Source organism: Anabrus simplex, chromosome 13 (assembly GCF_040414725.1).
Source record: "Anabrus simplex isolate iqAnaSimp1 chromosome 13, ASM4041472v1, whole genome shotgun sequence".
NCBI lineage: Eukaryota > Metazoa > Arthropoda > Insecta > Orthoptera > Tettigoniidae > Anabrus > Anabrus simplex.
This window is the reverse complement of record NC_090277.1, coordinates 66,883,209-66,898,194: the sequence shown is the minus strand read 5'-3', so window position 1 is coordinate 66,898,194 and position 14,986 is coordinate 66,883,209. Positions and strand designations below refer to the sequence as shown.

The 14,986-nt window shown below is 42.4% G+C and overlaps 1 long non-coding RNA gene across 1 annotated transcript; it reads left to right on the top strand.

Moving 5' to 3' along the window:
* Nucleotides 1–253: 253 nt before the first annotated feature.
* On the top strand, nt 254–13,928 carry LOC137502909 (uncharacterized). The gene is made up of 3 exons (XR_011018915.1): nt 254–267; nt 8,647–9,788; nt 13,892–13,928. It is a non-coding gene; the product is annotated as an uncharacterized lncRNA (long non-coding RNA).
* The last annotated feature ends 1,058 nt before the right edge of the window (nt 13,929–14,986 follow it).

Sequence of the window (14,986 nt, the reverse complement as noted above, 5' to 3'; positions counted from 1 at the left end):
AATATTCCTTGTCAAAAATGCACGAGTTTTGTATAAATCTGGTCTTTATTCACAGCTTATGCCACAGGTTCACACTGTTAGTTTATGAGCGGTTATGGGTATATGACGTGAAAGACTCTGATAGGTCGGCCATTGAGCTGCTGGGCTTTATTACCAATTGAAGGATATAAATGGGAGGCCAGAGCTAATGTTCCTCAGTACAGCTGTCTAATCGCATCCTGTGTCTATCAACCACTAACGCCACACACCATGATGTCGCTGCATTGGGTGAGTCGCTTACTTATTTCTCTGAAACTGATATCAGGCTTGGTCGTGGAGTGGTGGCCATGCACACCAAACTCTCTGATACCGACGTTAGACGGTTCGAGTCCCATTGCTTCACCATCACAATGTTAGTATACAATTTGTAATCCCTAGATTTCGTGTCAAAAGACTGGATTATTTTCATACGGAGTGGGGGCATATGACGCTGTTGACTGTGAAAAATTTCATTCTTGAGCTGTTCGACACGAGTAGGCTACGTGCCGGCATCTTTGTCATACTATCATATATCACGTCATTCAGTAACTTCTCTGGAAGGGGAGACTCATCTCACCTCATACACGACCCCGTACAGGAAGGGGACCTGGTGCATGTCTCTGGGGATGCGGCCCCTACTTCAAAAGACATCACAAACACGCAGCCCACGAAATCTGTTCCCGACGGATCGTGGTGACACTCTGCCAGGGCCACCTTCTCCTTCTGGAAGGACCCGTGCCGCAGTTTCGACCCTACAGCGGTATCCCTCACGCCCATAAGCTGCCAGTTCACGTCCTCTAGGCATGCTGGGTTGCGATCGCTCCCTGAAGAGAGACAGTAACGCTAGATCTTTAGGAATGGCGTTTCCTGTACTAACAATTACGTCGTATGAGGTTGAAATTTTAATCTATATGTCTCACGGGCATGGAAATACTGGGGTATCGGTGTAATACTTTCCATTTCCGCTAGTGTATCTCTATTGAGTAATGGGATTTTCCTGGAATTTGAGTGAGATATCTTGTGAATGATGAATATTCACACCACTGGAACTGGATGTAACACAAGAGTGTGCTGTCAGTGGTGGAGCTACATCGGATGAAAGCAACGAGGGGCTTGCAGGAGCTCATTTACAGCAGACACCAACCTACACAGTTACATTCCTAGTAATTGCCGTCCCTCCACACGTTATTAATAGTACATTATTCTGTGCATGTAGTAATGGTTCTCCTCCCGTCTCTTCGGACGCTCAGTCTACCGCAATAATTAGCATCACACTGGACACCGTCCTAGTGCCGTACCCGTCATCGGACGTTGGAGATCTTAGGCTTGTTCTTGTCTGTTCCCCAGCCAAGACGTGTGGGGTTCCCATGATCCCTCCTCCCTCGATCTCCCGTTGTATAATTAATAGGAGGAGGGCGTCCCATGATATGTGCACAGTGGGAGAGCTTGTTGATCTTAGGAGCCCTGCACAATTCTAACTCCTCTACCCAGCAAACCACGGGAGACCCACATTTCAAATGCTCCTAATCTTTCCTCACTGTCCAGAACACTGCTCCGAACGCCACAATGCGGGACAGACAGCACCGCGCTATCCTGCACCTGCTCCCAGCGCTCGTCTATCCTCTGTATCGGAGCTCCGTTGAACACAATAATGTATTACGTCTTCTTTAAGTTCACGTTTAGACGAAGGTTTCCACATGTTTCCACCACTTTCGACAAGACCTGCTGCATGTCGTCAGCCAATTTCTACAGCATTCCTTCATCAAAGAATATGCGTACAAAGTGTGGTAGGAGGCCACGGTGATGGTGCTTAGGTCATAACACTTTAAAGACTATTCCTGACAATTTTCATGTATAGAGTTAGTATGTTCATCTCTCCACTGACAGCTAGTTTCCAATGTTTTCATAACACTACTAATTGTCGGACTCGACCCAGAGCAAATCGCGCCCTCCTGTGTTATTGTTGAGTCAAGTAATCCTGGCGAGTCGCGTATACGCTGAATGGGTCTTACCAGTGACCTATGCGCCTCTGTTTTACATCCTTGCTGCGACCCCTAAGTACTGAACTTGTGGTGATCCACATGCGCTACTTTCACAACACGGTAATTAATATACAAGAAAACAGCGGGATCAGAATATGAGCAGACAATGCTTTCTGAAATGTAGACAGTCACACGCTGTTTCGCCCTGTTAATTGGCCTTACATCCGTAAAGAGCGCTGCAGTCGCTTTGTCCTTGCTTGAACCCTGCTAGTTGGTCCCCTTCCTAAACACAAATTTAATTCTATCAGACCAGTTTGAATTTTGAAATTGAAATTGTGTGCAAGATAACCGTAAAGAATGCTTTCCTCAGCTTCTGCTCATCACATGTCAAGCTGACTGGCCCATAGCTATTCTCTTTATGTTTATCACCTAATCCTTTGTACACTGGGGACACTATAGAAACTCTGAATTAATTTGGTATAACTCCTTCATGCAAACAGTCGAGTAATGCTCCAAGATAAATGGGTAGTTATGGCCAACTTTGACACATTTACAGAAGATGTATCGTAGAATACTAGAGGAAAAGTTGTAGGTATTACTGGCATTTATGTTCACTGTTTCGAGACTGAGGCCTCGTAAACTTGTCTATGCTGTCACTTGTGTAAAATATCCTGAACCGTCAGATATTCTAGTAGTTTGACTTTCTGGGGCAAGATGTCCCTAGCATCGATTTTGTCCTGCCCCTGTTGATAAAAGCACTTCATCAAGGTGGAACAAAATTAGTATTTTGAAGTTGGGTAACCTATCGGCAGTAAGTTTTCTTTTAACCATTCAGAAGTTATCAAAAATAATATTATTTTAATTAGCCCATAAAATGATTGAATTGTGTGTGTATCATCTGATGGCGGATTAAGGTGGAAGAGCAGTCTGAACATGAGCTAATTAACAAGGTATGGCACAACATTAAATATGTCAAACTTCTGGGTGTGAAACTCGGGAAGATCTCGATGTTTTTTTTTTTTTTTTTTTTTTTTTTGCTTTACGTCGCACCGACACAGATGTATCTTACGGCGACGATGGGATATGGAAGAGTTAGGAGTTAGAAGGAAGCGGCCGTGGCCTTGATTAAGGTACATCCCCAGCATTTGCCTGGGTGAAAATGGGGAACCACGGAAAACCATCTTCAGGGCTGCCGACAGTGGGGCTCGAACCATTACTGGATAGTGGCCGCACTTAAGCGACTGCAGCTATCGAATTCGGTTTTCGAAGTTTTAGTAAGCATGTAACTGTCAGGGTGTCCGTATTTCTCTAAAATTCATGTAGGCCTTACCCTCTTTCCTTAATTCAGAGAACGTAACCACGTAATAAGTAATGATGTGGGTAATACACTCCTTCTGCGTTAAGGGTCTGTGATTCAGACAATTGTGAATAACGTACGCTACTGCCCCAACAGAGCGCGTATTGTAAATAATTGTGAACTAGAATCGAGGGTTCGAGTCTTGTCTGATGTAAAACTAGAAGCTACAGCTGCTTCCAATTCTGTGTATTTTTGTAAACCCAAATATAAAGTGAACTTCGGTGTTCGAGGCCGGACCTAGGTAATGTCCTCTGGAAGCTGCGACTTCTCCTCGTGAAGAATGTGTTTTCGATTTGTAAAGGCCTATGGGTCATCAGACTGTGATAGAGCGGAATATTCGGAATAGACTGTTTTAGCAAACATTGCTTGCGCACCCATTACCCGTCACGCAATCTGCTACGTGGAAATAACTACAATCCATGCTCAGTGAGAATACAGGACGAGTTCTCCGTGCAAGCCACTCCTACCTAATTACTTGGACTAGACGGGGCTGAAAACGTACTGTCCATAGTTTTCAAGGCTCCGTTTTGGAAATATAGGCCAAGACAGGGAAGACATGTGGCAAGGGATGTGAAATGGTCAGATCATTTAACAAAGAAATTAAGGCCTTAAATTAATAATAAGAATGTTATTTGTTTAACGTACCACTAACTACTTTTTAAGGTCTTCAGGGACGCCGAGGTGCCGGAATTTAGTCCCCCAGGAGTTCTTTTTACGTGCCAGTAAATCTTTCGACACGGGGTTGTCGTATTTGTGCACCTTCAAATACCAGCGGACTGAGCCAGGATCGAACCTGCCAAGTTGGGGTTAGAAGGCCAGCGCCTTAACAGTCTGAGCCACTCAGCCCGGCGAGGCCTCAAATTAGCATGTAATGATTCAACATAAGATTTCATAACTTTCCAGTATAGCTGTTTAAAAGTTCGGTTACTTTAGGACACAAATAACTACTGAAGTATTTGCTAGCTACGCTGGTGTTTACTGTTCCGGGGTATTTGGGGATCGTAGAGGTGAAAGAAGGTGCCGGGTGAATGGGTCTAACTACAATATCAAAGTTAATTTAAAACTTTAACAAAGGTTATATTTCTTTAGAATTTAAAAAATCAACAAATAACAATACAACAGGTACAATTAGCAATTTTGGAACAAGTCAATGAAAATACAATATTGGTGAATTCGACAGGTCCTGGGCTTCGAACCCCTCGCTTTACAATGCTTCAGCTCCAAGCTCAAATTTACATGTTAAAGAAGACCACTTTAATAAAGAGCAGAAATCCCCTAATTCAAAGAGCACTTGCTGTTAAATTTGCAATATCTAGCCTCCCAGAGGCATACTTTACAATTACAAAATTTGAGAAAGAGCTAATAGGCTCTCCGTTTCCTTTCAGCCTCCTCGAGGCAATATCAGAAATCGTACACTCTCTGGCCTTCCATGGCCCAACTTACAATGTGAAACAGCGGTATCTTGTACCCAACCTACAGGGCCTTTGCGGAAAAGAACAGGTTAAGTAAAATGGCCCAAAACACAAACTGAATGGAGGCGTTCAGTGCTCCAAGATAGTGAAAACTTAAAAACCTAAGGTGCACTAGGCCGGTGAAACAGGGACTATTCCCAAACTACTGAGGTGACTCGTATAAGGGTAAACTAATATATTACGGAAAGGAAGAAGAACAGTTACGAACGTAGTCACCTCAGTCCAAGATGAAGGGGAGCTCGAGAGGGTACTTCACTCTCTATCCCCGATTTACAGTTAAAGATTTTATGACGTTTTTACATTAGCCGTCAGAAGTTACATTTTCAGAAAAGTATGTTACATAGTTGATGATTCGGACCTTTCTCTCTGGTTAAACTGCGGAGCTAGCAAGAAAGAAAGAAAGATGTTGTGTGGCCATTACCTTGTAGAAGCTCTAGCAGCTGACGAAGAGGCCTCGCGCCTCCTGCTTGACACACACACTCCCGATCAATTGGCCAAGAGACGTGGAAATCCGCAGTTTATAAGCCCTCGGGGAAAGTTCGAGACCATTCAAGATTAAACTAGCCACACCCTCTCATTTTATTAGGTAATTTAAAAGTTGCATACAAAATCGGAGAAGAAGGCTGTGATAGGTTGAAAATTAATTACAGAAATTTGGAATTGGCTAGATTCAAAACTGGCGGAAAGAAAGGATAAATGTTGCCAACCCAAAATAAATGAATATCAATTAGTAAAAATCTTATGAATACAAAACTTCTTTAAATCAAAAGTTCTTTCACTTCGCACCAGGGTGTATGATCATAGTTTTTAGTAGTGACATCTATGGAAGAATGTATAAACTTCTTGATGAATGGCAAACAAAACAAGTAGAAATATAGTCAGTTCAGGAAACTTCACAATAACAAAATTATATCATATTTTAGTGATGGCATCTTCTGAGTAAATTTATAAGCTGGTCTAGTTCCAATTTCACACTTTCACTAGTCGAGGAGTTCTTTTAGGCGCTAGATTTAAATGCGCGGCGTTGGGATGTACCTCACGGTTCATTTACATTTTCATGTTCACCGCTATTCCGACGTAGATTTTTTAGCGAATAATACAAACATATATTATTACGGTCTAATCTTTTCATGGAGATCTATCTGTCGATACTAAGTCTCTGAGGTTTTATGACTTGCAGACGATCACTGAAGACACTATTAGCAACACTACTGCACGTTACAAGAATTATCACATACCTTAGCGATCGGTAATCACAGCCAGCAGGAATATCTGTTATTCATGCTGAGGCCTGTGTTTTGCCCTTTCACCGTCTGGTCCCGATGTCCTGCCTCTCCGCAGTAGCTGCAGTGGGGGAGGGTGTCGAATCCACTTCTTTGGGGAGAATTTTCTCGGAGTTGGTGCTTTTCTCTTCTGAGCCTTACTTGTACTTTTAGGCGTTGCACTTTTTGAAGGAGAAGATGATGATGGTGTGATTATTGGCAGAGGAGGAGAAACAGAAGCCGGCTCCATAAGATTAACACTTGAGATGATTGGTGGTGGCGTTGCTGGAGCAGTGAAAAATGTTACGCGGGACATAGTATACCTCTCTTATGTTCTGATACCAAATGAGATACGTCTGTCTATGGATGCTAAGTCCTTGAGGTTTGATGACTTGCGGAAATCAGGCGGCGATTCTTCCGGAAGGATGATGTAGAGTACTTCATCAAAAACTATGCATTTCTCTGTCAGCACTTCACCAGGGAGCTCTTTCGTATACATGAAGTGATGTATGTGGGTTATTTATGCAATGTCTTCCATTCCAGCGTGGAACTTGTTTTCTCACTCATAAGTAGGAACTGTTACATTTCTGGATTCTGTGCCATAGCGACAGGAATAATATAGCTAGAAATCTGACAACTAATACGGGTGACAACAGTTACATCTTCAACAACTGCACTTTATTTCGGAATGCTCTCTTGAAGCATCCAAAATACAAATCAGGATGAAAGTTCCTGGGTCCCACTGGCAAAAATTAAATTTTGCAACTGCTGGTCTTCCTGCTCTAACTCTCCATATGAGGTATCTCATTAAGGCGTTATTATTTTGCCCGACACAGTTATCAGCATGGAGTTCTAAATGCTCCTCACCTAATGAAAAAGACATGGCATGACAAGGGATAAGACCCGCAGTACAAGCTTCTGGACAAAACAAATTTGTTAAGTGGTTCACATGCTAGCCTGTAAGAAAGGAAATGGGTCAAACTCGTTGCGGATCGTATGGTGAGTGCACTTGTTGGGCAAAATCAAAAGTATAATGCGTTGAGCCTACAGCTATGTGGCGCAAGAGACAATCAACTCTGATGTTTTCTTTTTTTCCTCCTCATCAGAAATTAACAGTTTTGCTATTACAGTCTGATTTCTTCTACAAGTCATACACACATCAGTCTTAATTACTGAACTACTATGTTACTGCAAATTGTACGCCAGATTGAATACCAGGACGAGAGTGATACAGGAATTCTCTCTAATGATTTACAACTGAAGAGTATAATGTGTGAACGTACTTCTTAGTCATGTCTGTTGGGAGAAGCATCAGATCACTTTTCCGCATTGTAGGGGCCCGGCCTGGCATGACAAAGTGCATTTTGTTCACTGAAATTGTTTTACGACCATCAAAAGGAATAGATTTTATCTGAGAAGTCTTTAATACGTTTCGGTGAATTTTGGGCTACAACCTTTCTTTCTTGAATTGTTCCTTTAAATTCTTTATCTACTTAGAGCCACAAGCGAATACAAATTGAAAGAATGGCTGACACACCTGCCCTTTGAAGTGATACATTGTGTAACTATTTTTCCTGTCATATTTTTTCTCTCAGTAGCTGTCGTCATTGGCTGGTTTTGTACTAATGCAGTCATCTCACCTATCATTAATATGTGGTGGTGATTGACATGTTCTCCCCAATTGTAATCCGTTCCTGACATTCTACTCTGGAAGAATGGATGAAGCCACAACACTTGTTTACAAATTCTTTAACCTCCTCCGTACATTTGGAGACTGTTTGAACTTTGGGAACATCATGTATCCTGAAACTCGTCTGTTCAGAAGGTTCACTTTCCTCACCACAATTTTCACTTTCAAAGTCACTCTCAGGAGATTGTTTTAAAGCTTTCATTTGGTGCATCATTAGTCCCTGACACAGTGAGAATTATTACTGCTTACTTTTTAACCGAATATATTTTAATGTTTTAAAAGACTTAAATTCACAACTATACGAATAATAAGGAGAGAGTCACACTACGAAATACACCGGAATACTGCATCGGTATCGGAAATTTTGGGAGAAGACTGGATGTTTATGCCGAGGTAGGCTTTATTCACCATAGGATAAGGTATCCGAGTAATTTTATCTTATGTTCGCGCTGCTAAATGAGCGCGAGGGAGTAAGTTTGTGGAGCCTCGCTTACGATGCGAAGAGTGGTCCCTTTCCTTATCCTCGCACATACATACTTAGAAGTAAGTTCATGAAGCTCTCGTTACGATAATTAACAAATAATCAGGACGAAGTACATTAATCCTGTGCGAATACCTAAAACTGTGGAGGGAAAGAGACGATTACTTTACAAAGGAAAATGTTTTGCGCAGTGCTTTGGTAACTGACCACCAAAGTTTTCAAAGTAGGCTGACGATTTAAGGTAATGTGTTTGTTTGACTGAGGGTGGACAGCGAATGAACCTGAAGTCAGTATTCTGCTCTAAACTACCAAATTTTCCATCATAACCTCCTTCAGGAAGTCATATTCGTCATAGTTAACTTCTGAACTCTGTACTTGTTCCAGATTCTTTTGCCCCTGACACTAGCAGTTTCACTGGCAGGAACATATCAGTATTCATCACCCGTGGATTCGACATTGCACGTTACTGTTCGTGGAGAGAAGGACGCCCATAATAACTGGAAGATAACGGTAACGTATATTCTCAAATACAAAGTTCTGCCCCCGTGTTGGATGGATAAAATTGTGTGTGATTAACTTGGTGTTTTGTATTCAAAATATGTGCATGTGCCACTCAAATTGAAGCCAACTTTGAAACCACAGCAATACAGTTCGCGGAAATAATCTAATAGGTACGTGATATCAAAATGTATCAAACCCAGACCTGCTTTTCGTGTGCTAACCACTGACTACTTTAGTAAGGGACAACGAATTGCAGTGAAGTAGCACATTGCAGAAGTAATTACTCACATTTCTTGTGTAACTGAAGGAACAAACGTGCATTTAAAATTATATCTGCCCTGTACCTAATCTGTTTGAACGAAGTCAAGCGTCCTGCTAGTTAGCGATCTCGTCACGGGATGCGCTAGAAATTAGTAGTTATAGTTCACAGACACTGTGACATTTCACACAGGTTGCCTTTGTGACAAACAGCATATGTTTAATTTGTTAAACAATATCGGTACTACAGAAATTGTGGAGATATGCAAAATAGATGAGGGAGAAACTAGTACTTTCCTTTAGCAAATCATTCAAGGAACATCCGTGTGGCTGGAAATACCTCCCCGCTTTAAAGTCTCACAGTGCAGATGGAATCCTTGAGAAGAAACTGTAACGTGAAACACATCCGACCTGTGTATTTCCGTTCTATCGTACATTCTTTGGTGCGCCTGTTTAATTTGTGCATTCTACAATTATTTAAAAGTGTGATATGTAATTATTGCGCCGTGGCTGAGATGAACGCTATTGGTCCCTTGGAAATCAGTACTGGCGCGCATGCGCTGTATGTTCCTCCCTGCACTAGAGTTCTGTCTGGATGTGTGCACGTTCGGCGGAATGGAGGAAAACCTAACCGATATTTAAGGCAAAGCCTTAATTTCTAAATGTTGGAAATTATTTTATTTTCTTCGTTTTCCTTCCGTGTGCATAGTAGTGGCGTGGGTTATTATTTGCTTACGTCTGTGTGCCGGTCTTCAACTGAGTGCTAGGTGAAGGTTTAGATTACTTTGCTAATATTCATACAGGCTGATGTAAGTAGTGTCAAATGTTTTAAATATTTGGAACTGGAATTGTACTATCGGTTTGGTTTATTCAAGAAAATATTACCTTAATCGCCCCATATGTGCATCATGCCATTTACGATGCCACCTCACATTAAATTGCATAACCACGATTTTGCCCTCTGTTAAATTTAATGTTAATGTGCAATTTGAATCATACAATCTAATATAATTACTATTATTTTTATTATCTGTATCATGGCGGTTGGTAGAGAGTTGAAAATTGAAAATTGATTCTCCTAACTGTTAAATTTTCTTTTCTTAAGCGCTCACCAGAACAATTCACATCCCTGTTTTCTCTCTTCTTGATTGTGTACTCTGTAGCCTTGCGTGTAGCAGCATTACAGTTCGTGCGTGACTTTGTTCTGTAGTTTTGCTGGAACGCTCATATTTTCCATTAAAATTTTATGGTCGTATGGGGAATATTTAAGTAGGCTATGATATTTAAAAATTTTATTTTATTATAAAGCATAACTGGCTTACATTAATTTCAATTCTGGACGCACTGTGCGTTGCAGAAGTAATGTGGCCCTGTTATCGTGTTTATTACAATTATTGCAATTGTAATGTGAGCTTTGATTACGTTGAAACAAATTTCAAATTCATTTATGTAGATTTATTTGATCCAATTAACTTAAATTCAGTTATCAGGAGGAAACAATTGTTGCAGGCCAGTATTTCATATTTACTTAAGAATTCTTTCGGTTATCCAAAAATTAGTATTTTCTTTAACCTTTGTTAAAATGGATGACCTATTCAAATTCTTCCAGTTTCAAGTCATTGTAAGTTAAATATATTTCTGTTTCCGCCTTAAGAAAGTCTCGTAGCATTAGTGACTTGTGAAGTGTAAATTTTTATTTGACACTGGCCTTTTACCTCTAAATAATTTAAAGGCACCTTCCATATTTTGATTATGCAGCTTACTGCACCTAAAGTAACTAACATTTGTTTCCTGTTCTTGTATTTGATTGTTTGGACAGTGTTGGTTTTGAGTGTCCTCGGGACGTTGCAGTAAGTTGCTACAACATAGTAGTAAGCTGCATTTATACTTCGTAGACTCCGTAACATTTCACACAGGTTGTCTTTGTGGCAAGCAGCCTATGCTAGGCCCGCATAGAATTTGTTAAACAATATTCATACTACACTGGTTGTGGAGACATGGAAAATGCATCAAGGAGAAACTAGTCGTTTCCTTTAACAAAGAAACATCCGTCTGGCTGGGAACACCTCCCTGGATACGCTCCCTGCTTTACCGTAAACCCTCCTAGGTGTTCTCAGCTCAGATAGAATACTTGAGAAGAAAGAACTCGGTGGATATCGGGATGCCACTTTCCTGAGATTCAAGAAGAGGTCCACATAGGTTATATCCACTGCTAAACTGAGTGGAGGCGTAAGGAGTATTAAAGCCTAGCGTTACCTACTGCTAACTGCATGGAGCAGTAACTAGTAGTCCAGTCAGGTCATACCTACTGCTACACTGCATGGAGCAGTAACAAGTAGTCCAGTCAGGTCATACTTACTGCTACACTGCATGGAGCAGTAAAAAGTAGTCCAGTCAGGTTATACCTACTGCTAACTGCATGGAACAATAACAAGTAGTCCAGTCAGGTCATACCTACTGCTACACTGCATGGAGCAGTAACAAGTAGTCCAGCAAGGACATATCTACTGCTAAACAGCCTGGGGCTGTAAGAAGTAGTACAGCCTTGTGATATCGACTGCTAAACTGCCAGGAGCCGCACGGAGTAGTCCAGCCTGGCGCTTTCTGGTGCTAAATTTCCTTGAGCCATAAGAAGTATTACAAACATGTTATATCTACTGCTAAACTGCTTGGGGCCGTAGGAAGGAGTCCAGTCAGGACATATCTACTGGTAAACTGCCTAGGGCCGTAAGAAGTAGTACAGCCATTTGTTATCAAATGCTAGACTGCCAGGAGGCGCAAAAAATAGTCCAGCTTGGCGATATCTACTGCTAAGTTGCATGGAGCCGTAGGAAGTAGTCCAGCCTTGCGATATCTACTGCTAAGTTTCCTGGAGCCGTAAGAAGTAGTCCAGCCTGGCGATATCTACTGCTAAAATGCCTGGAGCCGTAAGAAGTAGTCCAGCCTGGTGATATCTACTGTTAAAATGCCTGGAGCCGTAGGAAGTAGTCCAGCCTGGCGATATCTACTGCTATATTGTCGGGAGCCATAAGAAGTAGTCGAGCAAGGACATGTCAAGTGCTAAACTGCCTGGAACCGCAATAAATGATAAAGCTTGAACATGTCTACTGCTAAACTGCCTGGGACCGCAAGAAGGGGTAAAGCCTGAACATGTCTACTGCTAAATTGCATGGAGCCGTAAGAAGTAGTCCAGTCAGGACATACCTACTGCAAACTGCATGGAGCAATAACAAGTAGTCCAGCAAGGACATGTCTACTGCTAAACTGCACGGAGCCGTAAGAAGTAGTCCAGTCAGGACATAGCTACTGCTATCTGCATGGAGCAATAACAAGTAGTCCAGCAAGGACATTCTACTGCTAAACTGCCTGGAGGCGTAGGAAGTAGTACAGCCATGTGATATCTACTGCTACATTGCCTGGAGCCGTAGGAAATAGTCCAGCCTGGCGATACCTACTGCTAAACTGCTGGGGCCATAAGAAGTAGAACAGCCATGTGATATCTACTGCTACATTCTCTGGTGCCGTAAGCAGTAGAACAGCCATGTGATATGTGCTGCTAAACTGCTGGGGCCATTAGAAGTAGAACAGCCATGTGATATCTACTGCTACATTGTCTGGTGCCGTAAGCAGTAGAACAGCCATGTGATATGTGCTGCTAAACTGCTGGGGCCATTAGAAGTAGAACAGCCATGTGATATCTACTGCTACATTGTCTGGTGCCGTAAGCAGTAGTACAGCCATGTGATATGTGCTGCTAAACTGCCTGGAGGCGTAAGAAGTAGTCCAGTAAGGACACACCTTCTGCTACACTGCATGGAGCTGTAACAAGTAGTCCAGCAAGAATATATCTACTGCTAAACTGCCTGGGGCCGTAGGAATTAGTACAGCCATGTTGATATCTACTGCTAAACTGCCTGGACCCGTAAGAAGTAGTACGGCCATGTGATAGCTACTGCTACACTGCCTGGAGCCGCAAGAAGTAGTACACACCATGTGATAGCTACTGCTACACTGCCTGGAGCCGCAAGAAGTAGTACAGCCATGTGATATCTACTGCTACACTGCCTGGAGCCGCAAGAAGTAGTACAGCCATGTGATAGCTACTGCTACACTGCCTGGAGCCGCAAGAAGTAGTACAGCCATGTGATAGCTACTGCTACACTGCCTGGCGCCACAAGAAGTAGTACAGCCATGTGATAGCTACTGCTACAGTGCCTGGAGCAGTAGGATGTAGCCCAGCCTGAACGTATCTACTGCTACATTGCTTGGCGCCCAGCCAGAATATATCTACTACTACACTACCTGGAAATGAGCCTACTTCTACAGTACTGCATTTCCCCAAGTGATCTCTCAAGCTCTCCCTGAATTTCACTGTAATTGGCTGTTGATTTCCTCCACCACTGGTATTACTTGTGGTCAGCAGATGTTGATAACTTTCAGTTCGTCGTCAATCTTGTTCTTTGATATTTGAAAGCAAATTCCTAAACACAGTTACGTACTTTCTTTACCTGGGTATTTCGGTCACTGAAGCCGGACATGGAAAACACCAGAATCCCCGTTTAATAAACAAATGGCTTGATTGACGTGTTGTCCCTTTTTACAGCAAGGGAATGATGTGCAGAGAGACGGACATTCCTTCACTTTTAGCACACACGAACAATAGACCTGCCATTTTCAATGTCATATCTAAGAATATGGAACTAACAGCATTGTTACCCGTAAGTTGCCACTATATGGTATGGCGAAAAGTCCAATAAAGCAGCAATAACCTTGTGACGTGCGAGTGAGTAAACACAAGTGTCAGTGTGAGGAGGACCTGCTCACAGTGAACCTAACTTTCTACGTCTAAAGTTTTCGAAATTTGTTACAGGTTGACACGCGACGAATTACTTCGCCCGATAACCAGTATGAGTTGGCTGTCAATGTGTTCCAGAAAATGTCGTATCTTAACTCAAGTGACATTCGGCACGTGGTTTTGTTGACGTCGGTACATCCACCAGTACACGGTAAGAATAGAACTCTTTTCACAGTTGGTATTCCAGTGCGTGTCTCCTCCGTGTGCAGGGAACAGCAGTAAGAGAAACGACCGACGCCTCTAGAGCAGGCAATCCTAGAGTGTCAGGTGATACAAGACTAGGAAATGTACTCACCAAGGAAGTAGGGGAATTTGGGTAGCTAGGAAGTAACATAACCAATGGCAGAAGAATCTAGCAGAACATTTATCGAAGAACAACATTTGCTAAAGGAAGCCTTCTTGTAAACGAACGTTCTCTCACCATAAATATTCAATTCGGACAGTCGTTTGTGGAACATATGTCTGGAACGTGAGACTGCATGAGATAGAAACATGCTTATCAGAGAAAGGGAATAGAGGTCTTTGAAATGTGGTTTTACGGAAGAAGGCCTAAGGTAAGCAGTGGAAACTCGTGTCATTGCCTCGAGGTTGAGCAGTTCTTTCCAGTAGCACCCCCAATGAATGTGAGCGTATTTAGCTATATACCTGCAGTCCTGCCAAATTCGTGTGGAAAATGTGTGGGCCCACTTGCATTGCGCTAACCGTTACAGTTTGTAGCTTAAGGGGAGATAGCACGAAGGAAGAGCGGGTGACAAGGGAAGGAGAACAGCAGCAAAATACAAGGTGTGGTGGGAGGGGAAGCTCCGAAAAACAGGTACGCTAAGGGCAAAGGGATCAAGTGAAGTATCCGTGAGTCAGCGCTCGTAAAATACAGATGGAAATAGGGGGAAATGAAAGTGTTAGAGGAAGGTGGGAGATAAGTAGAAGGAGGTACGTTGAGTAGAGGATAGGAAGAAGGCCTAAAAAAGGGCCACGAGAAGGAGAAAACGGAGGAGGAAGTAGGATCTGTAATCATCAGGGAAGACTAGGGAGACTAACAGGGAAAAGGATCTAATGAGGTGGATGGGGTCGAGGATCTGGTCATTGAGGACTCCATAGGTAGGCTCTGGG